Genomic DNA, 22,500 nt, shown 5'->3' on the forward strand with positions numbered 1-22,500 from the left:
GATATATGACGTTGTTGAAATGAGTGAGCGATTTGAGCTTTGATTTTAACGAAAAAGGGTAAAACCAAGATAAATTTATTGTGTGCAGATAAATAAATGCTTGATAAATAATTACTTCATTTTAAATACATATCACCGATCTCTCAGAAGAATGTGCGGCAAAACGATGGATGATAGATGTTCGAATGGTGAAATAAGGAAGGAATTGAAAAGCTGAGAAAAGCATTATCGATCAAATTTATAAAGGTGTGTTGAGATAGTTTGGACTTGTGGAACGTATGAATGAGGAAAAACGGTTTAAAAAAATTATGAGGAAAATGTAGTTGGAAAACGGAGCAGAGGAAGACCGATGAAAACTTGGCATAATAAAGGATGTCAATTACTTGAAAGCGGCCGGGTCAGGAGTCGAAATAATCGACGGGTATGTATGAGGAGATGCATGAACGTGGAAGAGGCGAAGAATGTTCGCACAAACAGGGTAGTTTGGCGTTCTATTCTCTCTGCCTACCCCTACGGGGAAGCGGCGTGATGGTTAGTTAGTTTTAGCAAATAGATATCCGCGTTATTTTACGAGACCTAGTTACGAGCCTTGAGGGATCCTACTACTATTTTTATTCATTTTGAAAGTCAAATGACAAAAATGTATTAATATATGGATAAAAATACTTATAGAATGACCACATATTTAAAATTAATAAATGTCAAACCGCTAAATTAGATTGTATAAGGTAAAAACCACATTATAATTAGTACCGCAAGAATGCGGCATGTTTGGTCAACACTTGAATTATCGAAGTATTACAAATAGAATTGTAAAATTTAAAGAGGAAAGGCAATTGAGATAGTATGGGCACACATGACGTAGAGAACCTGAACACATTGTAAATCAGGCGATTGAGATAGATCTACTTCAAAAGACATCTAGAGGAAGACCAAAAAATCATGGATGCTGCAGAAAGATAACATGATTCGAAGGCATGGCCTAGGTGACGTTGTCCATGATAGAAGGACCTACAGCCTGGGGACGAGGAGAGCTGACCCCAACAGTCTACAAAGACGATAAGTTGGGATGGAGCCAGGAAGAAGAAGAACACATCGTAAAATTAAAAATTTAAGACTTATAACCATCTGTTTAAAACTATTCAGCACATCTTGACGATCTTCGTTCGATCTAAGTTTTGTTCTAACATTTTTTGGTGTCACTATATTTTTTATTAAAAAAAACAACTGAAAACAAAGAAACTAGTCATATTTACGTTAATATACCATACTCAAAATTTGTAAAATACAAGTATTTTATTACTATATTTAAATGAAGATGTTATCCCACAATATTGCTGTCAAATTTTTTTTTGGACATTATAGCATAGATGAAGAAGAATATGGAAGTCTGGGCATTTACGGGTATTTTTTTTATCTCAAATTCCAAGAATTTGAGTAGTGTGGTTATCAATCACTGATCACTTAAACCAGACTATAACGGTCGTCAGCCCTGTTAATGCCCAGACCTCCATATTCTTCTTCATCTATGTTGAGATGTCAAAAAATACTAGGAAAATAATTCCTATAATTGGTGATGATCCATATTTGTGAACAAGTTTTCGTATTATTTTTTAACATCTCATCAAAGATGAAGAAGAATATGGAAGTCTGGGCATTTACGGGGCTGACGACCGTCATAGGCTGGTTTAAGTCATCACTTTACATACGTGTAACGTTCACCAATTCAACCCATTATTGACAACCACACTACTCAAATTCTTGGAAGTTCTATATATGTATGAACCAATTTAGAAACCTTGTTCTTGAATCAATAGAACTTCACTAAAGACATCTATTGGTGAGATGAAAATAAGCTTTTTATTGAGCAGAAACTCTTATAATAGTATGTTAGGTCCGAATCCTGGATTATAATCGCACACATGAGAAACGCCAGAAAATACCATTTTCATTTTTATCATTTAAGCTTATAATTTGACCAGTTTTGACACCATTTTGAGTGTGTCCAAATACTTGTTCACAAAATCTGGATTTTCTTCAATTCCAGCAGTTATTTTCGTATTATTTTTTGACATCTCATCAAAGATGAAGAAGAATATGGAAGTTTGGGCATTTACGGGGCTGACCACTGTCATAGGCTGGTTTAAGTCATCACTTTACACACGTGTAACATTCACCAATTCTACCCATTATTGATAACCACACTATTCTCACAATAGATGTCTCTAGTGAAGTTCTAGTGATTCAAGAACAAGGTTTCTAAATTGGTTCATATATAGAACTTCCAAGAATTTGAATAGTTTTGACACACTCAAAATCTAGTAAACAAGTATTTGGATGTTGTTGAAATTCAAAATTGTTGACACTCAAAATGTTGAAATGAAGGTGTTAAAAGCTACATGGTTGATTTTTTGTTATATTTGTTCGATTCAGTTTCTTTGTTTGGCGAGCCAATTAAAATAAGTAATCATTTAATCATTCTGACAATCACTGGTTTTATGCTCGAGGGGCGGTTTGGTTGGTCACGTGAACTCTACACGCGACTGTCAAATGGAGAAAATAATGCTATTGAGGTTGGAAATAACAGGGAAATATGTTACACAGCTATGTCGATACAAAACCTCATATTTTAACAATTTTATCAACCTTTCCCATCCGGTGCTAAAATTAAACGCGCGTCCCGGTGTTGGGTAGCCACTACACAATAAAAAAATTAGCGAAAAATACGGACATTCATAGCTAATATTTTAAGCAAAACTTCAAATATTTGGCAATCAAATATTTCAATAAACTCCCCAAAGATATTTAAAAAAAAGAAGATATAATTAATGCCCATTACGTATAAATCTTGAAAAAAAAATATAAAAAAGACTATTGTACCATTAATTATATAAAACATTAAACCATGAGTGTAAGTCCCTCTCCAAGCACAAGAGCTCAGTCTCTTTTTTGGAGAGGCACAGCGAATCTAAAACTAAAAGTTTGCCATATGTATAAATGTTTAGAAAATGTATTATGTTGTACGTAAAATGTATCTTTATTAAATAAATAAAAATAATTTTTAAAAATCCCTTAATTAATTAGTAATGAAGTCAAAAATTATAATAATTTAGATTTATTTGCTGAAAACATTAAAAAACCATCTGGCAACGCTTGCGGAACAAGCATAGGTCCAATCTTGTCGGAAGCCCAAGAGCTACTGCCGTTATCCCGCTAGCCGCTAGCCAGAGAACATTGAGCTTTGATCTCCTCACGCTTACACAGTGCATGTATGCAAGAGTGAGATGCGAATATAGTGTGTCGCGGTTCCCGCACACTCTTCACGCGCTGTTTATACGCGAATTTGTTTCCGATATTCACAAAATACCTCTGATCTACCCGATAAATTCTGATTATTATTAATATTATTTTTTAAATGAATGCGTAAATATGTTATGGAGGAATACCTAAAATCTTAGCCTTGTATTTATTATATTTATAGAGATATTGATGGTTATTAGAAGCAAGGTGTACAAGGTACACAACACCGGGAAGGGAGGCGAGATAGAGACAGCCAACAGCAGACAGTTATTGTTGCATTGTGTATTTTGTTCATATAAACTTTTATAATGTTGTTTCTATCAATTTACAGTGGAATCTTGGTATACGTCTGCTTTGGACTAAGTTGGAGTATACATAAACCAGCCTATGACGGTCGTAAGCCCCGTAAATGCCCAGACTTCCATATATTTTTTCATCTATATTAAGATGCCAAAAAATAATATGATCTACAGTTCGATTGATCCGGTCTCAGTGAACGGATCGCTGTGATCCGGATCTTCTGAACGAACGGATCGTGGCAACCTCTAGCGCTCGCCTGGCGTGCGGATATGACCGCGAGATAAGTAGTAAGTGTGTCGTGTTCCCAGTCGATCATTAACCCAAGTGCTATAACAATACGACCAGCACTTTTAATACAATATAATCAATACGGTAAGGACATAATTTAGTGCGGTGGTGTATTTCAAACAAGCGTTTAGAAACACAAAGTCACGCATCAATTTCTTACACAAAATCGCGGATCAATGTATTACACAAAATCACGCATCAATGTCTTACACAAAATCAAGCGTCAATGTCTTACACAAAATCACGCATCAATGGCTGACATAAAATAACGCATCAATGTCTTACACAAAATGACGCATCAATGTCTTACATAAAATCACGCATCAATTTCTTACACAAAATCACGCATCAATATCTTACACAAAATCACGCATCAATGGCTGACATAAAATAACGCATCAATGTCTTACACAAAATGACGCATCAATGTCTTACATAAAATCACGCATCAATGCCTTACACAAAATCACGCATCAATGTCTTACACAAAATCACGATTCAATGCCTTACACAAAATTACGCATTAATGTCTTACATAAAATCACGCATCAATGTATTACACAAAATGACGCATCAATATCTTACACAAAATCACGAATCAACGTCTTACACAAAATTACGCATTAATGTCTTACACAAAATCACGCATCAATGTCTTACACAAAATCACGCATCAATGTCTTACACAAAATCACGCATCAATGTCTTACACAAAATCACGCATTTATTATGTCTTACACAAAATCACGCATCAATGTCTTACACAAAATCACGCATCAATTTCTTACACAAAATCACCTTAAATTGAGTCGTTAATTAATATGTGAGTTTTTATGTGGCTGAGATAAGTTTTTTTTTAGCACAAACCTTCATGAAATGTATGTTAGGTAGGAGTTTATGTCAGAACAGACGAGTGTGGCGTACCATCCTCTTTGTCTACCCCTGCAGAAATACAGCTTGATAGTAGTAGTAGTAGTAATCGAATTGAATATAAATATTTCATTTTTAATGCAGATCCCATCTCTATTCTTAGTGCCTTCATGAAATGTGTTTCGTAAGTGTAAGTGTATGATCTCAGGACAGACGAGTGTGGCGTTCTATCCTCTATGCCTACCCCTGCAGAAAAACGGCGTGATGATAGTAATCATTGTATTTGAATATTAATTTTTCATTTTTAATGTAGTTACCCCCTCTGTCCTTAGTACCTTCATGAAATGTGCAATATGTAAGCTAGGAGTGTATGATGTCAGGGTAGACGAGTGTGGCGTTCCATTCTCTCTGCCTACCCACTCCTGCAGAAAAAGGGCCAGATGGTAGTAGTTTTAGCAGGAATTGTAATTGAATATTAATATGTATTTAATTTTTAATGCAGATACCATCTCTGTTCGTAGTACCATCATGAAATGTATGTAAGCTATGAGTGTATGATAGAAGAGTGTGGCGTTCTATCCACTCCGCCTACCCCTGCAGAAATACTTCGTGATGGTTGTAGTATCAGTAAAAATTGTAATAGAATATTGACAACATGTTGAGTGTGTCCAAATACTTGTTCACAAAATCTGGATTATCTCCAATTACAAGTGAAGTTCTAGTGATTCAAGAATAATGTTTAAAAACTGGTTACCCAAAAAACACCCAAAAATTTGAGAAGTGTGGTTGTCAATAATGGGTAGAATTGGTGAATGTTACATGTGTGTAAAGTGATAACTTTACACACATTTAATCCACCTCCGTAGTGTCAGGTGGTCAGCACGCTCGGCTACCGTTCTGGAGGTCCCGGGTTCAATTCCCAGGGGGGTCAAATAAATATAAGTGATTTTTTCACAGTAATATTTATTCAATATTACCCTGGACTGGTACCTGAGGCGGACGGCTGATCACCTTTCCTTCATGTGTTAACGATCAAGATACCACCGCATTTATACGACACAGTGCCCTGTGCACCATCAGGGTGCGGATATGGGGTTTATATATATATATATATATATATATATATATATATATATATATATATATATATATATATATATATATTAACATATATATATATACATATATATATATACATATATATATATATATATATATATATATATATATATATATATATATATATATATATATATATATATATATATGTATATGTATATGTATATGTATATATATATATATATATATATATATATATATATATATATATATATATATATATATATATATATATATATATATATATATATATATATATATATATATATATATATATATATATATATATATATATATATATATATATATATATTATAAAGTGATAACTTAAACCAGCCTATGACGGTCGTCAGCCCCGTAAATGCCCAGACTTCCATATTCTTCTTCATCTTTGATGAGATGTCAAAAATAATAAGAATATTAACATGCATTTCATTTTTAATGCAGATACCCCCTCCGCGCTTAGCACGCCAGTGCAATATACTATAGACCAGTTTATAGTCTAGCATTTACGACGCTTGTGTACAAAGACAGACGTTAAAGTGGCCCTTCGAGCCGGACGGCCGTGCCCGCTGTGCCCTGAGTGACCCCCCGCGGCCGGCCGACCCCCCCACCGACCCCACTATTTTGTTACGTCATCACTCATTAGTGACAATTTTCCGGGAAACCCTTGTCGTATTACTTTGCGAAGTAGTTTTTTTATTACTGGTTTTAATAAGCCAATAATAATATTTTATAATAAAGTTAATACTTTTTTGGTAATATGCGTTTTAAGGGGATATTCGCAAATACAGAATTCGTTCCACCGGAGAGGTCACATGTCTGTTCACGATCGATTTTTTTTAAATAATATATTTTGTATTTTTCTTTTTCTTTTACCTAACGTCCAAGTGACTGAAATCTAGCCACGGGTTATGCAACACCGCTTATCCCTACTTAGGATTCAACTTTTTGAGTTTTATATCAATATATTTTTTAGAATATATATCGCTCACTCCTTTCAACTACGTCATATTTCAAAAATCGTCAATTTTCAGTTGTGCATTTTTTCGGAATGCCCATAAATTGTACTATATCCCAGCAAAAGCGGGATATTTTAAACTTAATATTTACCCGCTACAGGGCAGAAAATGTTGTTTTTGCATTTTGAAGAAAAGGTATTGTTTAATTATTTTTTTTAAATATACTAAATATTTTTCAAATGGAGAAAAAACATTCAGGTTTTACCTAAAAAGATCTGTTGCACAGTAAAAAGTTCAATAAGTGGCTTGATATTTATTTTTAATACATTTTATTTTATTTTAAAACTTTAAAAACGATCTCTTGAAAAATCAAGTTTTTTTATATATGACGTTGTTGAAAGGAGTGAGTGATATATTCACTATCCTTGATGACTTTCAAAAAACGCCTAAAACATTACAACATTTGACGACTTTCAAAAAACGCCTGAAACATTACGGCTGTCAAAATTTAAAACACAATAAGGGACATTTTTTGTAGTAGTTTTTTTTTGCATTTATGGACTAAGTAGACTCTACTTAGTCCATAAATGCAAAAAAAAACCTACTACAAAAAATGTCCCTTACTGTGTTTTAAATTTGGACAGCCGATTACTTTACATTCACCATCTTTGATGACTTAAAAAAAAAAACACAACATTATTATACATCCACCATCTTTGATACCTTTCAAGAAACGCATAAACATTACTGTACATTCACTATCTTTAATTACTCTCAAGAAACGCCTAAAACATTGTAATATATTCACCATATTTGACTCTCAAGAAGTAACTTTCAAGAAACGCCTAAAACACTACTATACACCCAGCATCTTTGATGACTTTCACTAAACGCCTGGATCACTGTAATATATCCACCACCTTTCATGACTTTCATAACACTTCTAAAAACATTTGTATATTATAATTGGATATATTATCCACCATTTTTAATGACTTTCACCGCCTGAAATATTACTATCTACCCTCCCTCCAATAGACCATTATTTTAAGTGCACATATTATTAAACTAAATTAATAACTAATTGGAAAGGCCCACCAAAAATGTGAAATCATTTCACATTCATATTAACATCTCAATAAAGATGATGAAGAACAGAAAAGTCCGGATATTTACAGGGATTACGACCTGTCATGGGCATTGGCGTACACAGAGAATTAATTAGGGTAGATAGTAGAGGTGGGTAGTAAGGTAAGCTGGCACTACTTACTAGGGTAGGTAGTAATGCAAAAGGTAAAATGGTACTACTTAGTAAGATAGGGTAGGTACTGGTTGCGTTTTTATATGTCACACGGGTAAGTTAGGATAGGCACTGCTTTTCTGCCTTTATGTAATGCCCGCCCCTGGTCATAGGTCGTAATTCCTGTAAATGCCATGTTCATCTTTTTTGAGATGTCAATGTAAATGTGAAATAAATTATTCGTTTATTTTTACCCGCACTGGGTATCAAACCCGGAACTACACTATAGAGGAGAATCAACGTCATATTACATCATCGAACAAAATATTACATCATAAAACAAAATATTATCAACGTCATAAAACAAAATATTACGTCATAAAACAAAATATTATTTACGTCATAAAACAAAATATTATCTACGTCATAAAACAAAATATTACTTGATAAAACAAAATATTACGTCATAAAACAAAATATTACGTGATAAAACAAAATATCACGTCACAAAACAAAATATTTCGTCATCAAAGAAAAACTTCTGAAGCTAAAGAAAAAGTTTCAAGTTGAAAAGAAAACTGCTCAATTTGTATGGGATCTTTTCCGTGAAGTTTGTAACGCGCATACTCTGCGCGTCGTGTTACATTAAAGGCAACTTCAGAGCAGGCGAAACAACTGTTACTTGCAACTTTCTATAGAAACAAGGGTAAAGTGTACAATTATTGGACACTGCCAGTAATTGGGAAAGTTTTCTTAGCAGAGTTGACTTAGTTTTGACCACTAAGCTGTGGCTGCACGCACGTAACGAATAGAGCGACTGTTATTTTAAAAAATATATACAATACTTATATTTTCATACACTTTAATACAATTTTTATACATTTTTACTTAATACAATATTATAATTTTAGTTACGCTGTGCCTCTCCAAAAAAGAAACTGAACTCTTGTGCTTGGAGAGGGACTTTTGTTAGTGTCATGTTATACATTTTTTTTAATTACTGGGGAACATTTATAATATTTTTATGCGGTACGAGGGAATTATCTTGTTTAGTTTTTTTTATTGTACAAGTATAGCTGTATATGTTTCTTTTTTAGAGTGTTCATGTGTTTTATATATATTTTTTTTAATATTTAAAAGAGAAATATTTGTGTTTGTATTACTTATAAAAATACTTAAAATCTTACTATTTGTCTGCGCCGAAGCGGCTCATTATTATAAATAGGTATCAAATTATGTCGAACCCAGAAACACTGATTTGAAAGTCCGCGGCGCTAACCACGGGACCCAACCCAACACCGATTTCTAAAGGAAGGCTGTTGAAAGTATATGTAATTTTGTTTGTACTGCCCGCCCCGCCCCGCCCCACACCACTCTGTCTTTGCAAACATTCTTCGCCTCTTCCACGTTCACGCATCTCCTCATACATACCCACCGATTGTTACGACTGCTAACCTGACCACTTTCAAGTATTTGGCATACCTGATCGTGCCATGTTTTTCTCGGTCTTCCTCTGCTCTTTTTTCCACTTACATTCGCCTTATAAATTTGTTTTACCGTTCTTTCCCCACTCATTCGTTCTACATGTCCAAACCATCTCAACACACCTTTCTTAATTTTATCGATAATGCTTATATATATACATTTGACGTTATTTCAACCTGTTAGGTGTGTTTCAAAAGTTTAATAAATAGTTGTATTTTTTTACCGGGTGGAATCGTTAGACAGAATGAATGAAGAAAAGGTAAGAAAAAGAAAAAAAGGCAAACTTATTAAATAAAAATGTGGAAGTCCTCTCCAAAAAGTTACATTTCTAATAAAGCACAAAAAAATCCTTTAAATGCAAATCTGTTCTGTTTACTGTATTCTATCGAAATCTTAATTAAAGTTGCGACAAAACGTGACCAATCCCGTGTTAAACCAATATGAAATCATAAAATCGCACCAAAACGTAACAATTTTACCAGCTAGAATTCCTGATTACTGAATATCATTTATAATGGACATGTAACGTTTTGGTGAGGACCTCCACAAATAAAGTCAGCATTACAAAGTATCTACGTACATAATTTAGTTACGTGTGCTGCAAGGCTAAATACAGAAATAGAACATGATATTTAAAGTAAGGCTTCTTGCCTACCTCATATTTTTCATTGTACTACTATTACATGATATTATTTATTTATTAATTTTACTACTAGTACGCTCGGCTACCGTACTGGTGGTCCTGGGCTCGATTCCCAGGAGTGGTCAAGTAAATATAAATTATTTTTTCATTCTGATATTTATTCAATATTACTCTTGGCTGGTTGGTACCTGAAGCGGAGGGCTGATCACCTTTCCTTCATGTGTTAACGATCAAGATAACTCTGCGTTTATTTGATGCAGTGCCCTATGCACCATCGGGTGTGGATTAGAGTTTGAAGAAGACTAGTACCATCACGCCGTTTCCCCGCAGGGGTAGGTAGTGGTAGCCTGAAGACAGTTTGTGGACTCCACATAGGGAGCGAAAATGGTAAAAAAAAAGAATATTAAATATGATTTATCTTGGAGCAGTCACAGACTGGCGCTTCAAATACAATAAAGGCGTACAATAAAAGAGGCCAAAATAATAGTATTTTCTTGTGATTTAGTAAAAACGACGCAAAATTTTGGCTGGAATCGTTAATATGTCAGCTAGTTCATCGGGACGTGCCAAATGCGAGTGGCTTTCAATGTTACATGTAACGGTTTAAGTGCATTGAACTTTCCACTTTTCGCCTTATGTTACACTGCACCAACCTTAAATCGATGTATAAGATAATACTAAAATTTTACCCGGGAATTCCCGGGATGATCAAAACACAATTTAAATTGATTACAATTATTCCAACTCTGTTTTAATCATAGGCAAAAGTAACACTCTCCTTATCATTCATCCTTTACTTTGTGTAATTCACACCCTTATCCGCACCCCAATGGTGCATAGGGCACTGCGTTATATAAACCCAGTGTTATCTTGATCGTTAACTCACGAAGGAAAGGTGATCAGCCCTCCGCTTCAGGTAACAGTCCGGGGTAATATTGAATAAATATTAGACTGAAAAAAATCACTTATATTTATTTGACCCCCCATGGGAATCGAACCCGGGACCTCCAGAACGGTAGCCGAGCGTGCTGACCATAACACTACGGAGGCATTTAAGTGGTATTACATTTTGTGTAATACCACTTAAAAATACTACTTTATGAATACCGGCTTCGGAATAACCATTCCAACATCAGGTCAACTGTAGACTGATGATGGAATGGTTGTTCCGGAACCGATATTCATGAAGTAGTGTTTTTAAGTGGTATCACGCAAAATGAAGGATGAATGATAAGGAAAGTATTATATGTGTCGGGCTGTGGTCCCGAGGTTAGTGTCGCAGACTCTTAAGTCAGAGTTTCTCGGTTCGAACCCACTCATAACAATTTCAAACCTATTTCTAAGAATGAGCCGCTTAGGCTCACAGAAATAGTAAGAAATTGAGTAAATAATAAAAATACAAATATTTTTCCTTTAAATTAAAAATTATTCAAAAAATATATTACCATACCACAAAGTCAACAATGTTTTAAATATACAAATTATCTAATAGTTTTTAACTAAAAGATAAACTTTAAGATGCTAGAGTCAAGCTTAGTATCATTATTTTTCTTTTCCACGGAAGAAAGTTTTGGCAATTTTCGTTCAAATTTTGGCAGGTAGACTTGTGTAAGTGTCATGTTATACATTTTTTTATAATTACTGGGGAACATATATAATATTTTATGCGGTAAGAGGTAATTATCTCGTGTAGTTTTTTTATTGTAAGAGTATAGCTGTATATGTTTATTTTTTAGAGTGTTAATGTGTTTTATATATTTTTTATTAATTTTTTAAAGAGAAATATTTGTGTTATTATAACTTACAAACATATTTCAATTTCATACTATTTCTGTGAGCCTAAGCGGCTCATTATTAGAAATAGGTATCAAATTGTGGTAGAGTGGGTTCGAACCCAGAAACACTGATTCGAAAGTCCACGGCGCTAATCACGAGCCCAATCTAACACCGATTTCTAGTAAGGAAGGCTGTTGAAAGTATATGTAATTTTATATTTGTATATATATATATATATATATATATATATATATATATATATATATATATATATATATATATATATATATATATAGGTATATATTTTTTTTTGTACATTTGGCGTTATTTTAACCTGTTAGGTGTGTTTAAAAAGTTTAATAAATACTTGTATTTTTTTTACCGGGTGGAATCGTTAGGCAGAGTGAATGAAGAAAAGGTAAGAAAAAGAAAAAAAAAAGGCAAACTTATTAAATAAATTCGAAAATCCGCCTACAAAACCTAGCCTACAATGTTGGGAGCCTGTGCTGCAGAGTGTAGGGTGTAGAGCATTAGAACGGGCCGGGAAGGTCGATCCTACGCCAAGGTTGGTTCGTATTATCCGATGCCATTTACGATCCTCGGCTTTTATGGCGGAACCTTTATCATTCCGGGAACAATGATACTATTAATCGATAAGCCCGAGTAATACCGGCGACGGAAAATAAAACGCCATTCGGAAAACGTCACAGCCACAATTCGTTGGCGCTATTTTATTTTATTTATATTTATTTATTTATTTATTTTATGTCCGCCTCCGTAGTGTAATGGTCAGCACGCTCGGCTACCGTTCTGGAGGTCCCGGGTTCGATTCCCAAGGAGGGTAAAATAAATATAAGTGATTTTTTCATTGTAAAATATTACCCTGGACTGGTACCTGAAGCGGAGGGCTGATCACCTTTCCTTCATGTGTAAACGATCAAGATAACACTGCGTTTATATGACGCAGTGCCCTATGCACCATTGGGGTGCGGATAAGAGTCTAAAGAGAAGAAGAAGATAAACATTACATACTGATTTAATTTACATACTAACGTTAGTTTATATTAAGACCTGAAGATGAAGGCATAGTTTCCGAAACTAGTCGTCATAATAAAATAAAATCAAGTGGCAGAAAAAGGGTTTTTTACTTATATATTTTTTTTACAAAAATGTTAATAATATTAGTATATAACCACTCACCGAGATTTTCATGTCTACCGGTTTCGAGACGTACCCGTCTCTTCGTCAGGACAATCACTACCACTAAAGGGTTTTTCTTTTACAATTTTATCATGTCTTACCGCAAAGTGAATGCCGAAACAATAAATATATGTTTTTTTAAATGTTCAAGAACTATCTACCCTCTGATTGCAAACAGCTATATATGGTATCAAACGTTTTGACCAATATCACTAGTCTGTTTTTGGTTGGTAGGAAGATATTGCTTTTTAGCAATAAGCCCGCCAATGTACTTTTTTCTTTTCTGTACATGAAGTTTAAATAAATAAATAAATAAAATAGCCCACCTCCAATGGACAAGACACGAAATATTGTATTTAATTTCCCGAATGGGGTTTCACAGTACGCAATGTACCGCCCAAAGTGAGATGTTATCTCGCACGAAAATAATAAGTAATGGCTCCACGGAGAATATTTTACCCAAAAAAGTTTAAAAAATTTAATACATATCATCTGAATATTGGCAAAATTCAAATACACGGCATTAAAACGATGTTCAAATATTCATATTTCATATTATTTTTTGACATCTCATCAAAGATGAAGAAGAATATGGAAGTCTGGGCATTTACGGGGCTGACGACCGTCATAGGCTGGTTTAAGTGATCACTTTACACACGTGTAACATTCACCAATTCTACCCATTATTGACAACCACACCACTCAAATTCTTGGAAGTTCTATATATATGAACCAATTTAGAAACCTTGTTCTTGAATCACTAGAACTTCACTAGAGACATCTATTGGTGAGATGTAAAGAAGCTTTTTTATTAAGCGGAAACTCTTATATTAGTATGTGAGATCCGAATCCTGGATTATATTCACACACATGAGAAACGCCAGAAAATACCATTTTCATTTTTATTATTAAGCTTTTACATCTCACCAATAGATGTCTCTAGTGAAGTTCTAGTGATTCAAGAACAAGGTTTCTAAATTGGTTCATTCATATTTCATTCAAATTAATATTTCATACATAATGAAGGGAATATTTAAAAAAAAAAACAAAAAGGTGTAAAATGCTGATTTTTACCAGGGATTTTTTTATAAATATTTATAATCAACAATTGTATCAAATATTACGTCTATTAAAACAAATCTATGAGGCGGATAGAGTAAGAAATAGGAGCAGAAGAAGACCGAAAAAAACTTGGCATGATCAAGTATGTCAAATACTTAAAAGCGGTCTGTTGACGAGTCTGAATTATGTATGAGGAGATAATGCTACATGAATGTGTTTTTTATTATTATTTATTTTAGGATAGTAAGGATAGGGATATTTGTCCGCCTCCGTAGTGTAATGGTCAGCACGCTCGGCTACCGTTCTGGAGGTCCGGGGTTCGATTCCCAAGGGGGGTAAAATAAATATAAGTGATTTTTTCACTGTAATATTTATTCAATATTACCATGGACTGGTACCTGAAGCGGAGGGCTGATCACCTTTCCTTCATGTGTAAACGATCAAGATAACACTGCGTTAATATGACACAGTGCCCTATGCACCATTGGGGTGCGGATAAGGGTTTTATTATTATTTTATAAGGATAGGGAAGGTAAAGTTAAAAATACATCACAAACGCCCAGACCAATTGAAAATAAATATTTCTTGAATTTCTTCGCAATTGGCGGGAATCGAACCCGCGACGCCAGTTTCGCAGTCGAGCGTCTACCCAACTACGACACGGCGCACATAAATGTGGAATACGTGAAGAATGTTTGCGAGTACAAATTGGGGTGGCGTTCTATTCTCTCTGTCTACCGCCGTGATGGTTAGCTAGTTTTGTATACAACTTCCTAATGCCATGTCGATTATCTAGAAAAAGGCGTGGGTTTTTTAATGTAAAGTAGTACAATTCCTGATCAAATAAAAAAAAATAAGGTAAGAGGTTCTAAATGAAAATTTCCCACACAAAGTTATGAATAGATGTCTATAAATAAACGTTTATTGTTAGAAAATCCAATGCCGGTCCTGCTCTACGTTTTTTTTTGACACTTAGCGCCCTCACTCTAATTTATTTATAATATTATTTTTGACATCTCATCATAGATGAAGAAGAATAAGTCTGGGCATTTGCGGGGCTTATGACCGTCTCAGGCCAAAAGATCACTGTACACACGTGCAACATTCACCAATTCTACCCATGATTGACAACCACACTACTCAAATTCTTGGAAGCTCTATATATATATGGTTCAGTTTCGAAACATAATACTTGAATCACTAGAATTTTCACTAGAGACATCTATTGGTGAGATGGTAATGAATATTTATTCTATATTACCCTGGACTGGTGCCTGGAGCGGAGGGCTGATCACCTTTCCTTCATGGGCTAGTAACCAGGATAACACTGCGTTTATATGATGCAGTGCCCTATGCACCATCGGGTGCGGATAAGAGTTTAAAGAGAAGAAGAAGATACAAATTATATACTGATATAATTTACATACTAACGTTAAAATGCGACACTGATTTTTAAGTAAGTTTTTGTATATTAAAAGCTTTGTTAACTGTGCGGTATGGTAATATTCCCATTGCGATTAATTTTTCTTATTTCTCTCTTTATTTTTGTATAAATGTCAGACCGTATTAATTTCATTTGAATGACCTGATGATGGAATGATTATTCCGAAACCGCTAGTCACGGATTAGTGTTTATTAAAGTGGTATCACACAAAGTGAACGATGAATGATAAGAATAGAGTTTTAAAATAGGTTTCTACAAATTAAACGCCAAATCTACAATATAAATACTTATATAATACTTTTTTGGTATCCAGCGACGATCATCTATGTATCTGAAAATACAAACTATCTTTGTCATTCTAGTTTTCCTTGATTAAAACTAATTTTGCCAAAACAATTCGATGTATGTCATATTTTTATTATTTATTTCTTTAGTTAGCTTATATTACATTTAATACAACTATAACATTCACCAATTCTACCCATTATTGACAACCACACTACTCAAATTCTTGGAAGTTCTATATATATGAACCAATTTAGAAACCTTGTTCTTGAATCACTAGAACTTCACTAGAGACATCTATTGGTGAGATGTAAAGAAGCTTTCTATTAAGCAGAAACTCTTATATTAGTATGTGACGTCCGAATCCTGGATTATAATCACACACATGAGAAACGCCAGAAAATACCATTTTCATTTTTATTATTAAGCTTATAATTTGACCAGATAATTTATTTACAACATTTTGAGAGTGTCCAAATACTTGTTCACACAATCTGGATTATCTCCAATTACAGGAGTTATTTTCATACAATTTAATACAACTATATAATTTTAATACAACTATTATTTACACTTAATTTATATCATATATATATTTATATCTTCTCACAGTAAACAAAACATTTATTTTTAAATTCTTTCAGACTCTTTTCATTCTTCGTACATTCAGGCATCTTATCTTACATTTTCAAACCCTTATATATTAAACAATTCGCTCACTCCTTTCTAGAACGTCATAAATCAAAAATCGTAAATTTTCAGTTGTGCATGTTTTCGGAATGCCCGGAAAATGTACTATATCCCAGCAAAAGAGGCATATTTTAAACTTAGTATTTACCCGCTACAGGGCAGAAAGAGTTGTTTTTGCATTTTGAAGAAAGGGTATTTTTTAATCATTTTTTAAATATACTAAATATTTTTCAAATAGAGAAAAAACCTTCAGGTTTTACCTAAAAAGATCTGTTGCACAGTAAAAAGTTCAAAAAGTGGCTTGATATTTATTTTTAATACATTGTATAATATTTTTAAACTTTAAAAACGATCTCCTGAAAAATCAAGTTTTTTGATTTATGACGTTCTTGAAAGGAGTGAGCGAATTATGCGACTCGGTCTTTTTCAAAAATGGCAGTATTATTTATCCTTATTTCTAGTACTATGTTCATGAAAATTTTTGTATCAAACGGTTTTATCCCTAAAAAATTTGGGTAATTTATCGTTAAAAAATTTATATATAAAGATAAGCGTATTACATATATTACAACTATTAAAATTATGGATATTTCATAATACATTGACATAAGGAGAGAAAGAAATTCATTCAGCGGTCGTATTTACGTACGTACGTACGCGTAGGTAGGTCGGTAGTACCTATCACGGACACTGCAGAGTTTTCATTGAATGAATCACCGCCAGCGGTCCAATTTCGGGAAAAACGATATCGGGGCAAAGCAAAATCGTTTATCGTAAAAAACACATATTCAAGTAACGATTTTCGACACGGCGAAACATTCTACGCAGATCGAAATCACAACCCGCGTATTAAAAATAGGCTTTTGACACGATAACTCCAAAATTTCGTAACAATAATACGCGTTGGGAAATAATTTATCGAGCAAAAACGCCGTGAATTATGGAATTGGATTAGAAAAATGCGATTGAAATGGTCATATTCGAGATATTTCTTACGAGTAAACGTGTATTTATGTGTTTTTAGCGTGTGTAAGATGAACATTTGTAAAATTACATACCTTAGCTTTTGTTATCCGCGTAAGATGATTGACTGAAGTTCAATTGAGCGGACTGTCCCCACAGTTGAGAAAAACCACCGATAAACAAAGAAATATGTAAAATGTATCTCTATGAATATATTTACACTTAGGTCACGCTAATAAACACATCGGGAAGCGCGTAATGGACGCTCGCGCGGGAGATGAACGCTTTCTGTGGGATTTTCGATAGGCTAGGTGTCTCCTTCTGCGTCAGGTCGCGTCGTCAGGGTCCTGGAGCCCTGCGAGGGTCCTGTTGAAGGTGTGGTGTTGTGGAGTCCCTTCTCCTAGCGCGCGACCGCCCGTCGGAACGGCGACTTGTGACTGAGCGTATTGGTCCTGCGCACGGCACTGCACCGAGCACATAGGAAGTGGAGAGGCTAGGAAACGGGGCCATGTGGAATGGAAAAACAGGCTGCGAAGGCTTCGTATCGAGGTGTGCGTGACGGATAACCGTTGGATTGGGGCGGTAATCGTTATTTTTCCGGCTACCCGATCGGGATGATAATCGTTACTTTTCCGGCTACCCCATTGAATGTTAATCGTTACTTTTCCGGCTAACCGATAGGGATGGTAATAGTTACTTTTTAAGCACATAATAATCGTTACTTTTCCGGCTAACCGATCGAGATGGTAATCGTTACTTTTCCAACAACTTGATCGGGATAGTAATCGTTACTTTTTCGGATATCCGATTGAATGGTAATCGTTACTTTTCCAGCAACTTGATCGGGATGGTAATCGTTACTTTTCCGGATATCCGATTGAATTGTAATCGTTACTTCTCCAGCAACTTGATCGGGATGGTAATAGTTACTTTTCCGGATATCTGATTGAATGGTAATCGTTACATTTCCAGCAACTTGATCGGGATGGTAATTGTTACTTTTCCGGCTACCCGATTTAAAAAAAATAAGTATCAACTTTGTGGTATATATTATATATTCCGTAACTGGTAGTCTCAACAGGCCTTCCTTTATTTGATGGATAATGCTTATCTCAGCCTTGCATTATTTCTTTATTTCACCATTCGAACATCTACCGTACACCATACATCGTCTGAGTGACAGAATTCGGATCCTGCATTCAGTCTACTTTCATCGTTCATATGCCAACTCCACTCTTCACTTCCATACATTATTGTTGGTACCAGGACTCCGTTGTGCGCCGCTAATCTGCCTTCCGCTTGCTGTAACTGGTCATCCTGTACCTTATTCAGTGCTTGCATAAAAGTCGGAACAGCCGTGTTCCGTTATCGCGCTTTAAACTGAAATAATTACATATATACGTAGGAGTTAATACCACAAATTAATTTGATAAAACAATGAACTCTTGTACGGTGAAATTTCGAGATACGAATTTCTTTCGCTCTGTGAAACTATTCGTAACCCGAACCTATGTGAAACAATGTAAAATTGATCCGTTTCAGATCGCCAAAAATGACCCTTAACCTCTCGAGTAGTAAGATATTATATTATTTATTGCATTAACTTTGTGGAATGACATGTTCATTATTTTGTAAATTAAACACTTGTTTAATACCACTTATTGCGTTTTATTTCATTACACACGACTAGATTCGAAATTTTACAGTTGTTTTCATCGGTTAGTGATTATTAACACTAACGAGAATAAATATTCTCCGTTTCTCCACTGTTGGGTGTAAGTCTTTTCTATTTTATTCCAGACTTCTCTCCTTTCGGTTTTTTCAATCCAATCTTCAATATACATAGAATAATTCGACGGCCCCTACGTAAAGTACTCTATCTGCAAATCTGTTATTTTACAGGAGAGAGCTTAGAAAATTTTTTCAACATATTCTTTTTTATTAATTAACGGATTTATCTGAAATTCTAAACTAGTATTATTCATTCGAGATTCACACGATAAAATAATGTATTAAATCGTTTAAAAACTTTATGCTTTGTCAAAATTAAGCAGTTAGCATTTCAGGAGTTCAATTCATTTCGAAAATTCGATGTAGATAGCGTCTTATATGCCTGAAAACTAGGAGTAATTTATCGCATAAATTTTTTTGTTTGTTTATATTTGTAGATAACGGTCAGTTGATAACATACACCAAATATCTCTAAATTGACAAAAATGTAGTTAGAGCACTTTACGTAGGGCACGTCGAGTTAGTTTTTTTTTAAATTCGTAAGTCGAAATTCTGTTCGTACCTCGAAGTTTCGAGGTATATTGGCAGATAAGAGGAGTTAGTATGAATATATATAATATATTATATATCCAGAAACATGTATACCGCTTATTGATAACGTGCGAGTATTAATTAGTATTCCCAGTAAAGTAATCATTTAACCCGGAAATGCTTATTCAACTTATTCTGGGGCTATTCACAAAAAACCCGTTAATTTTTAAATTAGGTATTTACACAAAAGCAAGAATACAATAGTGTAAGCATTTTTAAAACATAATGCAATTTATGTATTAATTTTTAAATTAAACACAGATTTTTGAGTCTACTAAATGTATTTTATTAAAAAACAAAATGTGTCAAAAAATTCGTGTTTGATTAAAAAATTAATACATAAATTAAAATGACGTTCTACGAATTAAACGCAAAATCAATAAATAAGTTAATCCAATTTGATTGATTGTTACAAAATTTGACTGTTTTTAGTATCAAATGGTGTACAGGGCACTGCACTCGAGTAATGCAATATGTCGATAAGTCAAAATTATCCCGTTCAGTTAGAAAAATAATCTTGAACGTTTAAAAAACCGGGTTTAAATTACTAAAAATAAATGGTACGGCGATAGGGTGTGTTTTCCTCCACATTAATATGTATGCAGAAATGATACTTGGCACCTTTTGTGGTATTTTCGCGCTGTTTCATTTTAATTTCGAGCTCTGTTCATAGAAAATTGAAAAAAATATACGTATATATGTGTCGCCTACTTTCAAAATCCGCCAGATCCATGTAAGTCGATTATACAAAAAAATGCAAAATTCTCCGGGTAACATTTATGTTTAAAAGATTTGTCTGTCTTTAGATAAAATATTATGAAATAGGGAATTTTCCCATTTCTTTGGAAAATTATTCAGTATTTAAAAAAAAAAACGAGATACAAACCGATAATGACGTCATCTTAATTTTTGACCTATCCCCGCTCTCTGATAGGCCGATACGGGTCAGAAGGGAAGTTACATGAATATAACGGAAATTTGAAATACAACGCTGTTGTTAAGTATTTTTGCAGGGTTTTCAAGTATATAAATATTTTTACGAGTATTTATTTTAAAATCTTATAAAATTGGATCTGGCTGATTTTGAAAGTAGGCGACACATATATCTGTACAACAATACATACATATTTAAATGCGGCCAAACACTAGATTTAACCTCATATACATATGATTTTAAATAGGAAAAGTACATAAGGTTGAACTTAAAAGTCATAAAACATCGCCATAAAGGATAATAGGTAGTAGGTAAGATGATTTTCTTTGCATTATGAAACGAGGCTAGCTTGAAATATCTGTGGAAAACGAAATGTCATCCTGCTGTCAATAAATCATAGAAAAACGGGTTCAAATCTATCCCAATTTTTGAATATTCGAGCGCGCGTTCCAAATAATTTAACGCGCCTCCTGCTGAATTTCCCGCGCAGCCGTTTTCGTCCCTTTTCAAATGCGCGAGTGCGAGAAAGACGGGGGAAGTTTTCCCTCTCGATGGTATTAAGTGTGTGCGAGCGGGACGGGGCCCGTGCACATGGTAACAGTGACAGCTGTATGGAAATGAGACCACTCGAGGAATATTTGAGGAGGAAAAATCGATCTCCGCTCACGGCAGCCATATGTTTTGTGCGCACGCGCGGTGGACAAGCCCGCGATAATTTTCAGTGGTACCAGCGCTAAAAAATAAATGATCCGATTTAAAATTGTATTAGTGTTGCCATATTTTTTTTCAAAGTAGCTACTTACGTGTTTTTTTCCGTATCACAGTGATTGTATTGAAAGCTCTTCCTATACAAGGGTCTATTTTGATTTATTTTCTTCTCCATACACAATTCATTTCTCGATATAACACATATATTTTTTTCAGCCATCCTGCAGTATCCAAGTGACCAAACTGTGGAATAAATTACTTTAATTTAAAAATTTATCATTTATGAAGACCTATCGTTTATCCCGCTTACTCACCTAACTATGAATATTTCACAGTTTAAAATTAAGTATATATCCTCCCCTGAAGATGACAAGGTGCTTGTCGAAACCAGTTGGAGAAAAAGTGAAAGTGGCTTGAAACAATGTTTCAGTTTTATCTTATAAAGTTTGTCGAATTTGCCACAATGTATCTGCAAAAAAATATTCAAGAAAAAAACTATTAGTATTAGTCCAGGGTAATATTAAATATTAGAGTGAAAAAACAATAAAAAAAACTGTACGCCTCCGTAGTGGTCTCGTAATGGTCAGCACGCTCAGCTACCGATCTAGAGGTCCCGGGTTTGATTTCCAGGGGGAGGCAAATAATTATAAGTGATTTTTTTTACTCTAATATTTATTCAATATCCAGGGTGATATTGGTACCTGAAGCTGAGGGCTGATCAAATTTCCTTCGTGTGTTAACGATCAAGATAACACGTCTATATGATGCAGTGCCCTATGCACCATTGGGGTGCGGATAAGGGTTTGAAAAATTTACTTAGACCTCCCTGGGAATCAAACCCGGTACCTTGAGTATGCTAGCCAAATAAAGTCAAATAAAATAAAAAGAAAAAAAAAACTAACTAACTAA

At 34.3% G+C, this 22,500-nt stretch overlaps 1 protein-coding gene across 4 annotated transcripts in view; it reads right to left on the reverse strand.

Moving 5' to 3' along the window:
• Window positions 1-18,145, reverse strand: part of Cadps (calcium-dependent secretion activator 1) — a 97,636-nt gene extending 79,491 nt beyond the window's left edge. For 3 of the 4 annotated variants that reach the window (XM_088273753.1, XM_088273745.1, XM_088273736.1), the window contains exon 1: window positions 17,723-18,106. The gene's annotated coding sequence lies outside the window, so the exon portion shown is untranslated. Of the gene's footprint in view, window positions 1-17,722 lie in introns of all 4 variants that reach the window. The other variant, XM_088273762.1, reaches the window with a different exon arrangement.
• Window positions 18,146-22,500: the final 4,355 nt, after the last annotated feature.

Source organism: Brachycentrus maculatus, unplaced genomic scaffold (genome assembly GCF_059751285.1).
Source record: "Brachycentrus maculatus isolate JH-2025_06_01 unplaced genomic scaffold, ASM5975128v1 h1tg000033l, whole genome shotgun sequence".
Classification (NCBI taxonomy): domain Eukaryota; kingdom Metazoa; phylum Arthropoda; class Insecta; order Trichoptera; family Brachycentridae; genus Brachycentrus; species Brachycentrus maculatus.